General features: G+C 36.8%; 1 pseudogene; it reads right to left on the minus strand.

The window, feature by feature from the left end:
• OR7AQ2P (olfactory receptor family 7 subfamily AQ member 2, pseudogene) lies at nucleotides 6,782–7,476 on the minus strand (annotated as a pseudogene).

The raw sequence follows: 14,081 nt of genomic DNA on the forward strand, positions 1-14,081 counted from the left end.
TATGTCCAACAGGTTTTCTAGAGGGATTCCCCCATTGTAGTTAATAACCAGAAAAGCTAGTTATTATGAGGCTTGTCTCAGTTGTGCTGAGTCCAAAGGATGCTTATAGTGGTAACCTTCCCCCCTCAGGTTCCCCACTCCTCCAGGGAAAGCTGTGTACCTTAGGGTTGCTCCTGGCCAGCTGTGAAACACTGTGGCTTGTGAAGGCATCTTCCACCTTAGTCTGGATTGTCTCTTGTTGCAGGGGTAATTTTTATCCAGTTTTCAGTTCTCTCTCAGGGGTAATTGTTCCAAGAACAGTTGTAACTTGGTTGTGTTTATGGATGGAGATGAGTTCAGAGTCTGCCTACACCACCATCTTGACATGAACCCCATGATCAATGTTCTTATCTTAAGGTCATCTGATTAGCAATCTTAAATCTATCTGTTACATTAACCATCCTATTCAAAGATTCTGGGGATTAAGATGCGGACATATTTAGGAGGCTGTTAGTCTACCTGAAGTATATAGTTTTTAAAAATATGTTACTTGGTGTCACTCAAGGATCCTTATATAAAAGAATCAAACACAGACTTTATCACAGCCTCTGGAATTATCGAATACAATATACTTTCAAAATTACATATGGATGCAAAATTTGATTCAGAAGATTTAAAACTATCTACACACCTGACTGTAACACAAGACCACAGCATTGCTGCTCAAATACTGGTCCACAGACCGGGACTTGCAGCATCAACATAACCCAGGAGCTTGCTAGAAATGCAGAATCCTTTTGCCCTCCAGGACCTGCTGAATGAGAATCTACAGTTGAACTAGAATTCTGGGTTACTTATATGTATATTGGAGAAGTGCTGGCCTAGAATAGATTTTCTCACATTCTCACTTTAACATTTGGGAAAGGATAATTATTTGTGTTGGATGCTGTTTTGTGTATTGTAGTTATGTAGCAGCATCCCTTCAGACACTGCCATAAATCCCCAGAGGCAAAACCATCTCTGTTTGAGAACCATTGGCTCAGAGTTTGAAAATCAAAAGCATTCTGCCAGAATTCCAATCAATGCTTATTCCTTATTCTGTTTATAATTTTGGGCAGATCACTAAACTCCCACAAGCTCCATTCCTGTAACAGGGAATGGAATTCATAATAGTCCTTCTTCACAGAATGGAGTTTCCAAAAATTAAATTAGACAATGTTTATAAGGTGCTATGTTCAGATTATATAGCATACTATTTTATAAATACATCTCATAGTTCACAAAGTTTTCATAATGTGGGGCTAAAGACAGTTCTTATCTTCTAAGTATGGAATTCTTCATTCATTTCACAAATATGCCAGGAAACCAAGGAGTATAGTGCCCACAGCTTTAAAGCAACACAGTTCTCTCCCTAGTTGATGAGGGAAATAGTGACTTCCTGAATATGTCAGGAGTTGTGGCCCACCACAAGTCCACACTTTGAAGATCCGAGTCCCTAATCCAGACAGTTATTTCCTCAATCTAGAATCTGAGGAACTTGAGCTTAGTGTTGAGATAGGATGCTTGGAGGTTAGACCTCTGAAAGGCAGGAGACTCCATGAAGAAGGAGTAACAAAATCAGGATTCACTTAATTTCTAACATGATTATTTGTGAAGAGAGAATCAGCAGGAAAAATTTCGTTTCTGTCCAGACCAGTGTCCCACAGGGAAATCGTGTGTTCCTAGGTGTGAGTAACAATGAAAACAGTGTCAAATGAGCAGATATAGGGAGCTGTAAATATCTCCTTTGCTGTAGTCCCTCATGTATGCATCCTTGGGCTGGACAGGGCATAGCTGTTTCTTTTGGAGTCCTAAATATGGCTCAGAGACTAATGTTTGACTCCTTCCTATCTTGTGGGAGGACAGAAATTCAGTCTCCAAAATCAACCGTCCAGAGAGAAATTTGGACTTCTACACAGACTTCTCCCTCTCAGAGACTTCACCCAGGGGAGTTTGAGAGCACAGAAGGTACTGCAAAGATTGAGAGAGAACAGAAAATGAGAATTTTTACCTGATGTCACCTAAACATTCTAGCCCAGAGACAAGAGATTTCCATGTTTGTTTGCTTGATTAAATACTTAATTTATAATGAAATTATATAATATTTAAAGAGAGAAATGACTGTTGGGCTCAGCAATACAAGAACCATTGTTGATAATTAAGTGATGGGCATGGAAGTCCATTTAGGTGAGACTGAAGAAAGAATGCAAGGCATAAATTACTTCCAGTGAAATTAGGACATATCTGAGGAGTTTTGCAGCAAAGTGTGTAAGAAAACAAAAAAGTAGGTGTGGAGGGATTTTCAGTAAAGTGAGAGTCTTTAAAATAATTTTAAGATGTAGTTTATTTAAATATGTTTTGTATTCATTAAAAAGATCCAGATCAGTGGAGGTCGATATTACCTTGCAACAGCAGGTTATGAGACTTACATTTCACAGAATCTTCTTTCACACTGAGTACTCACAAAAATATTATTTAACACATGACGAAGAGTGTTAAAGAGTTTTAATTTGCAAGTATTTTATTACTACTGGGGATGCATATATATTTTAGGTTTGTCAGACTTTAATTTTATTGAAAATTGAATGTGTCAGTTCTTCACACAGTTTATATACTTGAGTCTGTGTTTATTGTTGTTTTTGATTGCATACTTTCAAACAAAAATTGGAATTTTTTTCCACCAATTTTGCTGTTTGGCATTGAATTTATTTATATATGTATAGTTACATTTGGGGGGAATTATGACAATTTATAAATTTTGTGTGGTCAAATCTATCCGTCTATCATATTGTGCTGCCCTTCATTACTTTTTAAATGTGGAAAGTTCTATATCTTCTCTATCTGGAGAAAGACATTCTTTTGCATACAACTAATAATCACCTCTATCATGTTCATAAGCATATTTAAATCTATCTGTTTATATGGATAGGAATTACAACTTTATATATTGCTTCTTCCACTACTTTTCAAGAATTATCTTTTATATTTTCATTTCCAGGACCTTGCCCCTTTATCTTAACTTAGAGAGACATGTCAATGTGATTAAATTATTGTATTTTTCAGCTTTTATTTTAGAAGTTACTCTTAGACTTTTATTCAGTTTTGCTTAAGACTGTTATTTGACTCCACTCGATTTAGCCAGGTCTTATTTTCCCTGCCATTGTTTTTATTTTACAAATTCTCCATTTCTTAAAATGTTTTTCTGTATAAATGCACAAATTTATGAAACCACAAAAGATAATAAAATAAATGAAGTCCTGAAAATGTATATTTTACATCATAATGCAGAAGGCCTAGTACGATGAAATAAATGTGGTATGATGTAGTGATCTCAGGGTTAAGTACCTGAAGAAGGAGGATAAATAGCTGTGGCAGGAGTAGGATTCTATGGTATATCTAGGGAAGCCTTTGCCTACTGGACTAGGAAGAGAACCAGGACTAGTCTATTCATTGGACGTGTCATAAAACAGATCAAAACTTAAAGCCAAACAATAACAAAGGACAGAATGCCCCCCAAAAATGAGAGAAAGGCCAGTCTTATCCACTATCACACCATATAAAAATAAGTGTGGTCAGATACACATGAGATAGGTACAGGGATAACAATTAGATCAGGGGCCATCAGAGGTGGATGCCATGGTGAAGCAAGGGGAACAATAAGGTTACAGCCCCTTGACTCTGGGGAACTTCAGCACCCACTCTGGGTGCCTGTTCTCTCTGGACCCAGCTCTTCTGCTGGGCTCTTCATTCATATTGTCTTTCTCTCACTAGCAGGTACTGGTGTTCTTTTAAAACTATTGCTGCATTTTCTGCAGTGGATAAGAAACTTTTTCCCTGTGTCCCAAATAAGACATGTCTTTTACATTATGATCCAGCATATGTGCACACACAAACACAGAAATAAACACATATGCACACATACACACACACTCAACTGAACAAAATGAATCATGAAATAATTTGGTATGTACTCCTATATGTTTGATATACTTTGATATTTTCTTGTGTGCTTTGTTTATTCTATTTTAAATTCTTTAAAAACATAGTCTGACACCTAACTGGGTCCAGATCTCAGAATATAGGAAACATTCCTCTCTTGTCCTCCGTATCAGCATTCCTATGTTTCTGTTCTTTCTCCCATCATCAGCAATTTCTCTGAGAATACAGTCTCTCATTTCTTCATGCAATATGTATTTGTTGAGCGACTACTGACAACTGAGCTAAGTCTACTTGGGGATGGAAGAGTGATACGTGTATGTAACATTGCTACTTGCCTCAAGCTTCTCACAGTCTAACAGGAAAAAAAGACATGAAATTTATAAAAATTAATGAATGACGACGCTTACAGCTAAATTAAGTGCATGAAGAAGAGCCTCTTCTGTGGAAATATTTTTTAAAAAGTTAACCAAGGAGATGATCTACATAGTCTCAAAATGAGATGGAGCTTTGAAGATGGAGAGGGAGTGAAAAGTTCCAAATAGACCAGTGGGTGAGACTCTAAGCAGAGGAAGGTGGTGCATAAAGATAGCAAGCATTAAACCTGTGCTGTCAAGTGAAGCTGCTAGTCAAGTTTAATGCTTAGAAGATCAATGTGGCAAGGGTACAGCAGCAAGAGGGTGAAGCTGGCAGAAACATTACTGAGAGCTGAACCTCATGTTTGAAGCTACAGAATTTTGGCTACATTTTTCAGGAGTGTCACTGATGTCAGTCGACAGTTTCGTGATCAGCTTTGTAGAAATATCTTTCTAGGTCAATGTGAATATCAATTAGAGGGGTGTCATCCTGTGATACATAGGAGAGATGACAAGGAACTAAAATAAGTTTGTAGAATTGGGAACAGAGAGGTGAGGAAGCATTAAAGAAGTTATAGAAGCAGAATAAAAAAAATCAGCCAAATCTCATCACTAGTGATATCTGTTTACTAAGGTGAAGGAACTATGCCAAGACTTTTGTGTATATTATTATCTCCACCAACCACCTTAAGAGAATGGATAGGGCTTTTCCCTGTGTTTGAGTGAGGATATTAGCATTTAGAAAGATTTCTTTGGCTCTCCAAGTTCAAATAGTGGTAGATCCAAGTTTCAAAAGTTGGTTTTCTGATTCCAAAAGTTTTGCATTTAGTGTCAGTTAGAAAAGACTTCTACTATTTTATCTTTAAAATTCCCCCCTATTGTACATTGTATCTTTGCTGATGTAAATTGTGGGTTTGCTTCCTTTGCTCATTTTTCTAATGGGATGATCAATGTGTGAGTTGTCTTGACATCATAAAAATTACTGCTCTTTTCTCTTTGGCGTGAATTAGTTTTTGCTGCTTCATTAGTTATTCTTGTCTTCATGGGAATATAACTGGGGTTGAAATGCTGTCAGAAGCAAGGAAGCTTCCTCCGCATCCCAACCTCTCAGGGGTCACATGAGCTTACTAGATCTTTTGTTCCCCTCATGTCCATTACTTTCCTCACTCTGTAGGTTTTTAATAGAAATTATATATATATAATTTCTTCAGTGGGTGCTGAAGTTCCCCATCGTCAAGGGGCTGTAACCTTATTGTTTCACCTGCTTCATCATGGCATCCACCTCTGATGGCCCCTGATCTAATTGTTATCCCTGTACCTATATATATATATATATATCTTTAACTGTAGTACACAAAATGGTCATACTAAAATGGAGCCCCTTGTGTACATGTCCATGGCAGGATTATCAACTGGAATTTGAATCCTATTTCTACTTATTTAGGGGAAAGATAATCTGATGTTCACAGCTTATCTTGTATCATTTCTTTCCTAATTATTGTGGCTGGAGGTGTGAAGAGCCTGATCGTAAAATGGCCCCTGGAAGTCATAGTACACTGTGTGCGCATGAGTGTGTTGTGAATTATGAACATTTTTAGAGTGGGGATACCTGAGTTGATATACTCCAAAATGTAACTCCCAAAATACAAATGCCAGAATATTAATCAACAGATGAAAATAAAGTGGAGATCTATTTCTAGGCACAAGATTCCTTGAAAACAATATTAATCAAGTGGGAGGAACAACATGTGAGGGAAAGTCTCCTTGTGTCTTGAGTTTCAGCTGTAGTGGGGAGGCCATCTCAGTCCTCAACATCCTCTGACACTATCTCTCATCACTCTCTGTTCAGCACATTCTCCTTACATATGACTTCCTCTTGAGCTTTGATTTTCTGAAACAAATACCTTTCTCAGGATCTTTGCAGTGGCCAATTCACCCTCAGGGCTGACTTTGCCAGACAACCTCACCTCACTCAACCTCTCCTATTGCAGTCTTGGTTCAAATGTTACCTGTTTGCCAGCTGTGCCTGAACATCCAGTTAAAAATAACACCCAAATCCACCCTTTCTGTACTTTTTCATAGCACCTGTCAATATCTGATGATATGCAATTTTTGTATTTTCTTGTGTTCTTTCTCCATCATAGATTGTAGAGACTTTTGTTACTCAGCACTCTATACTCTTTGCATAGGATATGATCAGTCCTAAATTTATATTCCCCAAAGGCATGACAGAATTTCTCATTAAAAGCATAGAATATATGACCACTTGGGGGAAAGGCTGAGGGTAGGATAGGAATTACTAATCAAAGATGGCATGGGAGGTTCCATAAAAAGGAAAAATTCCATGCAAAAATTAAAAATACTAATTTATTGCATACAAAATGTAAATTCTAACATTTGAACTATGTTAGTAATGCCCATTGGTGTGAAAATTAGTCATGGTATTTTTTCTTTCCTGGTAGTCATCTCTAACACATGGAACCAAGAAATAATACACAAATTTCAGAATTTCTTCTTGAATTTTGAGGAACCAGAATTTCAGTCACTCATTTTATAGATTCTCCTCTCCAGGTACCTGATCACTGTGTTTGGAAATCTGCACATTTTCCTGGCTGTCAGCCTAGACTACCACCTCCACACACCCATGTCCTTCTTCCTTTCCAACCTCTCCTTTGCAGACATCTATTTCGTCTCTATAACTATCCAAAAGTGGTCAGTGAATATCCAGACCCGGTGAAAAATTATAAGCTATGAAGCCTGCATTGCACAGATGTATTTTTTCATTCTTTTTGCAGTTTCAGACATCTTTCTCTTGACCACAACTGCTTCATGGCTACCTGCCATCCACTGCAACACACAGTCATCATGAACATTTGGCTGCATGGACTGCTGTTCGTTCTGGTTACCCGGGTCATGAGTTCTTGAATTCCGTGTTTCACAAGAATGCTGTTGAGACTGTCCTTATGCACAGACTCGGAAATCCCCCACTTTCTCTGTGAACTCAAGCAGATGGACCAACTTGCTTGTTTTGACACCTTTTATAAATGACAGAGTGCTGTATTTTGCAGCTGTGCTGCTGGATGGCGAACCTTTTGTTCTGAAAGCACGCTTTGTTAAGAAAACTTTTCTAAAAGGGCCAATTGTCCTACAACTGAGGAAGTGCCCATGATTGCAGAGGTCAAAGCCTCCAAGTCAGAAATTGTCATTCTTTGATCAGACATTGAGAGTAGAACTTACTCCTTTTAAGTGTTCCCTTAAGTTTTTTTTCAACTTCTCTATTCAAATTAAGTAACTCACTTTATGAAGATTTCTGGTCTCTCTGATATCTACCGTTTTTTCCCCTGTTGTTTTCCTACTTCGCAAACTTTATTTCTAACCTTAAGTTATAAATTTATGGAAATATCCATTTACCCAGTAATACAACATGGATTTTTTTTCTTTTTCTTGAAGTAATTTTATTGGGATTATAATGGTTTGTAACATTGTGTAATTTCAGGTGTACATTATTGTATTATCACTTCCTGAATAACTTCATTGTGCTCACCCCAAGTAGTCTAATTTCTATCCATCACCATGCATATGTGCCCCTTTGTCACTTTTGCCCAGCCCACAACCATCTTCCCCTTTGGTAACCACTAATCTGTTCCCTTTATCCATATATTTGTCATCTTCCACATATGAATGAAATCATGCAGCATTTATATTTCTCTGTCTGGCTTATTTTGTTTAACGTCACACCCTCCAGATTCATCCATATTGTTGCAAATGGGACAATTTGGCACCAGGGACCATTAACAGATCTACCCAGTGGGGCAGCCGCTCTTCAGGGCAGAGAGAGCATTCGTAGGACTGCTGAGCCCTGGAAGAGTGATTGGGTCCTGGGTGGCTGTGGAGAGAGTCCCAGCAGCCTTGAGCCTGGTGGGTAGAGGGAGCTCATTGTGCCCCTGCGGTGCCTACAAGCAGCTCTAGCTCTGGTCCCAGTGAGGAAGCCCCACCTGCCTGCCAAGCACAATGTGGATTTTTAACAACATTTTTTTCTCAAATGACATATATCATACCAAATAATTTTGTTTGTTTGTTTTATTAAAACAACAGTCATGAGTTGCACTCCTGCTATGGAAAAAACTACATTTGGCAACTAAGGTCATTTATAAAATTTTAAAGTAGAAGGAAATCTAAGACCACAGTTTTTCACTTATGCGTACATTAATCCTTTATATATTACTACCTTAACTGCTCTTCAGAAAATGTAGACATTAGCATATAATGTATTTAATAGCTGATCATCGGGGTTGTTTACTTTTTTGAGGAAGATTAGCCCTGAGCTAACATCTGCTGGCAACCCTCCTCTTTTTGCTGAGGAAGACTGGCCCTGAGCTAACATCCATGCCCATCTTCCTCTACATTATATGTGGGACACCTACCACAGCATGGCTTGCCAAGCGGTGCCATGTCCACACCTGGGATCCGAACCGGTGAACCCGGGCTGCCAAAGTGGAGCCTTCACACTTAACTGCTGAGCCACCAGGCTGGCCCCTGATCATTGGGTTTTATTCTCCTTATTAGGAATTTGCTCTCCTATTCAGCTCCCTTATACAGTGTCCACAACGCCAACCATAGTCCCTATGGAAAACTGATTATCAAACATATGTCTCCAGGAGGAGGCTTCATTGAAAGACAAATTTTAATAAATAGATTGACCTATGTGACCTTAGAGCTAGAGATGACCTTTTATATGATGGAGCAAAATTTAAAGTCATATAAAGTATTACTATGCAAAACTATTTCTTTTTCATGCTATACATCTACTCATTAGAGCATAGAGGATTGGTGTCCATGTGCAAAGGAGTTTAGACATATGAGTGAAGAGTTGATTGGTTTTTTAAAACATTTTTATTCAATTAGATTCCTGTTTCTGCTAGAAAACTTCCCGTTCCACAGATAAGATGACTCCTTGCATTGCTCTAAACAAAAAATCTTCTGCTTCTAAATTTTTTCATAGTCACTAAAGGGGTGGTGAATGATCATTATCATTATCACCCACTATATAGCTCCATTATGCTCAAGAATCTATTTTCCTTTATTGTCAAAGAGTGACTCAAGAGAGACATTTAATTCTTGTCCAGTTTTGTGAATCAGGATCACCAGTTTTTCTATACAACTATGCAAGTAGTTTCAACCTCTCCTGGTTACCTAGAGAGAACCCCAATGAAACACTTTTTAAAATAATTGTCTGAAATAACAGACCATGAATGCTGTCTTCAAATATAAGAACAAATGCCAAAGATAAGCAGCAGCTGATTATTATAATTGTCCTCACTTCTGTTAGCTTTGATTATTGCATCAGCTAGCCATTGTTGCATGAAATGCCATCCCAAAAGCAAATGAAGGGATTATATGGTAGGCCTCTGAGCCCTGCTGGTCCCCGCATGAGTCTATAGTCAACGGTGAGTCTCTCCAGTATGTTTCTAAGGCTCTTCCTTGATGTGTGGCCATGGTGCTCTTCTCACTTGAACCAATATACGATCAGTTTACTCTATTTCTGTATCAGTTTTTATCTTCTGTTTTACCAAAAAAAAAAAAAGAGTATCAAGTGTGAATTGCTTTAATTTACTATTATTATGTCTATATTCATCTAGGACACTCTTCTTTTTCCCAGGTAGAAGAGATATCTCCTACCACTGCTCACTGTGAATTGGCTACCAGTGCTCTAGATTCCTCTTTGATCCATGCACCCTAGATTGTTTACTTATAACTAATTTATTGAAGATAATCACATACTATATGCTGCATATATTTAAAAAGCACACTTTGATTAAAGAAGCCATACAAAAATTACAATAGATGTTGTATGTTTCCATTTGTGTATCATTCATAGAAGTACACAATATGCTTTAATGGTATTTTATGCAATTGTTAAAAATTTAATGTCTCTGAGCCTCACCTTCCTTGTTTCTGAAGATAATCTGGGACAGTAAACATAACTTTAGATGCATGTTGCAAGATATAAATGAAATATATGTACATATTTCGTTGAGTCTGAAAATATGTTCAAAGATAAAGTTGTGTGTGTGTACACACACGTATACATTTGTACACATTTATATTTCAAATGAATATATGCACACAAACACAGGTTCATTTCTAGTCATATTTTATGTTGAAAGTAAATGAGAGAAAGTTGGAGAAGATAGAAATGAAAAGAATGAATGTTTGAATTAACACGAAATTAAAAGGATGTAGAGATTTAGACACAAAGATTTAATGAAAATGCTATACATAAATTTAAACAATGAATTGCTTTTCATATCTTAATGTCTGAAAGTCATCAAAGACTGAATTACACTTTCTTTTAAGAAAAGGGAAAATCTTCACCAGGTAAAGAGGCTGAATATATCCAAATAGATTTTAAATTTCTTCTTCTACTTTAAGTGAGATTATGCAAAACACATTTGCACGGGGAAACTAAATGAATGCATCAAGAAGCTTAATCTCAGTTTCTTGAAAAAAATTTTATTTGGTAAATGTTTGTATTTAATTCCTAATGTTAATGCAAAATTACCACACTAGTGATTTAAAACAAACACATTTATCCTCTTACAATTCTGAAGGTCAGAAGTCCGAAATAGGTCTCACTGGGCTAAAATCAAGATGTTTGTCAGAGTAGATTCCTTCTGAAGGCTTCAAGGAAAACTCTGTTTACTTTCCTATTCTAACTGAGATTATAGTGCAAAAAGTACAAATATATGTCTTATAACTAACAAATATTTCATAATAATGGACTATGTGGCAGCTCTTAACTTGTGATAAAAGTATGAAATTCCTAATTGTTTTTGGCAAGTGTGTTGAAACATAAGTGTGCTGTGCCCAAGGTTTATGTCAAGGAAACTAAAGTTCTCCCTCTTTATGAAGAGAATAGCTATTTTCCACAGACATCAAAGGCTGCTTTTCCACCACAAGTCAATATGTTGAAGATTTAAGGCATCTAATCTAGACAGAATCCTCACTCCCAAATTTGTAGAAAATTTTAAATCAGTGTTGGGATAAGGTGCTGGGAAGTTAGTCCTCTGAAATCTAGCAGAGATCATGAGGGGGGACTAAGAAAAACTGCATTCACTTGATTCTAACCTGATCTATTAGGAGCATAGAATCTGCAGGAAAACATTTCTTTCTGTCCAGACTAATATGCCACAGGGAAATCAGTGCTTCGAGCTTTGAGGAACCAGAGTGAAATGTGCCTAATGAACAGACACAGGGAGTTGTAAATACCTCCTCTGCTTGTCCTTTTTGCAAGCTTGGGCTGGATGGGACATGGTTGTTGTTTTTGGAATCTTAAGTTTGGCTGGGAGACTAATGCCTGACTCCTTCCTGCTGCCTTGTGTCGAGACAGAGCTTCAATCTCCATCATCAAACATCCACGAGGAATTTGGACTTCCACTCGGTAAGCTTCTCCTCTGAGCTCCTAACCAGGCGAGTCGGAGAGCCCAGTGGGGACTGTTGAAAAGGCAAGAGAGAATCAAAGCAAGTACACACACCTGAGGTCAGTTGAGAGCCACCAGCCTAGGCCAGAGCCAAAACACTGCTACAGTTGTTTGCTCACTTGATTAACGAATTAATCAATTTATTTATCACGCTAAAAATAGAAATGAGTATTGAACTCAGCAATGCATAGGTGATTGTTCACAATTAAGTGATACACCACAATTAGAGAAGGGAAGGAAAGGCATAAAGTGCCTCCAGTAGAATAGAACATATCCAAGAGGTTTTGCAGTCAAAGGGAGTAGGAAAATATGGTATCATGCGAGGAAGGATGTCCAGTGAAGTGAGAGCATCTCCTTTTTTTTTTAATGGGGCGTATTCAACTGTGTCTTCATATTGATGAGAAAGACCCAGACTAATGTGTTACTTGCAAATATTTCCTTGCAACAAGAGTTCATAAGACATTTCATAGTATCTTCTTTCCCTCTGGGCATTCACATTAAAAATAAAACCACTTTGACTTGATAAATAAAAAGGGGCATGCTAAATAACTTTACCCTGCAATTATTTCAAATGTGTGGGCTGAAGATACTTGTAGGTTAGTTATTCAACTGTTTTCTCTATTGTAAATTGTACAAGTACTTTATACATTTGTGAAATGAGGACAGAGTGATTTTATCCTTGTTTTTGATTGCATTCTTCTAAACAAGGAACTAGAGTTTTTTTCACTAATTTTGTTCTTTGTCATTGAATTATTTTATGTATAGATGAATATGTGGGGAATCATATTTATTAGTAATATGGGGTCAAATTTATCACTCAGTCATATTGTGTTTTTTCTATTGCGTTTTTGGGTTTTATTTTTCTTCCCAGAAGTATTTAGCTCTCACTTTTATATTCTTCACTTGTGAATATTTGATATAAACAAAAGACAAAGTAAATTTTCTTCTCTACACTTAATGCTAATGTCACCCTTTATATATATTACCAACTAGTTTTTACATTCTTTTCATTCCCTCTTGTTCCCTGCAGCCCATTTTGGTTAGATCTATTTCTAAGAGTCGCATTATCTTTGACCATCAACTGAAAGACATTCGTTTCTACACTTGATTAAAGGTTAACTTCAACTTCCATAATGATATTTTAATCCACATATCTTTATATAAGAAGAAATTATAACAGATACTGTTCTTTGAAAAGTTTAAAAGCCATTCTATTTTATTCTTTTATTTCCAAGTCTTTGGAAATTTAATCTGGAATTACTAACCCATGTTGATATTAGTAAATTATTATTATTTTATGTCTATATATGTTAGTTTTAGATTCTTATTCAATTTTGCCTCATACAGCTGTTTTTAAACCACTATACTTAACCTAATTTTATTCCTCTTGACAATATTTATTCCATAAGTTCTTAGTTTCTTTTATAATTATCTTTCTATGCTATGCACACATACATATTCATACTCTTTTAACAAAATCATGAGTAGCATCTTGTGCACATAATAAATCCTCTTTATGTCTTAGTGAAATCTTGTTTTCTGTGTTCACTCTTCCTTCTTACTCAGTAATAGCTCATGGGCCTATATCCAATAATTAGTGCAAAGCCAATTAATTATTTAAATGTCTGCAAAATGTTATGGCTGTGCTATTCACACTTACATATTCTCTCTCAATACATTACTATTATAACAACTATACAAAAGTATTTTGAGATTGTTATATTAAAATTCTACTTCTTCACCAGAGGCAATATTGTTCCCCCAAAGACAAGAACATCCAGAGGACACTGAGGAACAGGCAAAGACATATTTGGCGTCACATGAGGGGCTGCCAGTAGAAGCTGAGGACGCATCCTCAGCATCCTACAATGCATGGGACAGACCCCACAACAAAGAATTACCTAGCCCAGAATGTAAATAGTGCCAAGAGTGAGAAATAATGAGTTAAAAAAATCTATATTTTGATACTTATAGCTGGCTTCAGGTTGTTTTCCCAACATGTAACACTTCACACATTTGCCAGCAAAATTAGAGAATCCTATTTTGCTACCTGTTTAGAAATTCCATCTCCAATCAACGTGAAACATCTTTAAAACTTGAAGATCTCACAGGTTGAGGAATGTGAAAGAGATTTCTTGTTTTTTTGAGACAATTATTCAATTTGAGCAAATATTCATATCCTTGATCCCCATGGTCATTATTATATACCATCTCTATCACATTGTCTTTATTATTCCCCTTCTCACACTTGCTTCCTTTTTTGGAGGAATAAATGAAGTGGTATAATCCT

The sequence above is a fragment of the Equus caballus genome, chromosome 27 (assembly GCF_041296265.1).
Source record: "Equus caballus isolate H_3958 breed thoroughbred chromosome 27, TB-T2T, whole genome shotgun sequence".
Taxonomy (NCBI): Eukaryota; Metazoa; Chordata; class Mammalia; order Perissodactyla; family Equidae; genus Equus; species Equus caballus.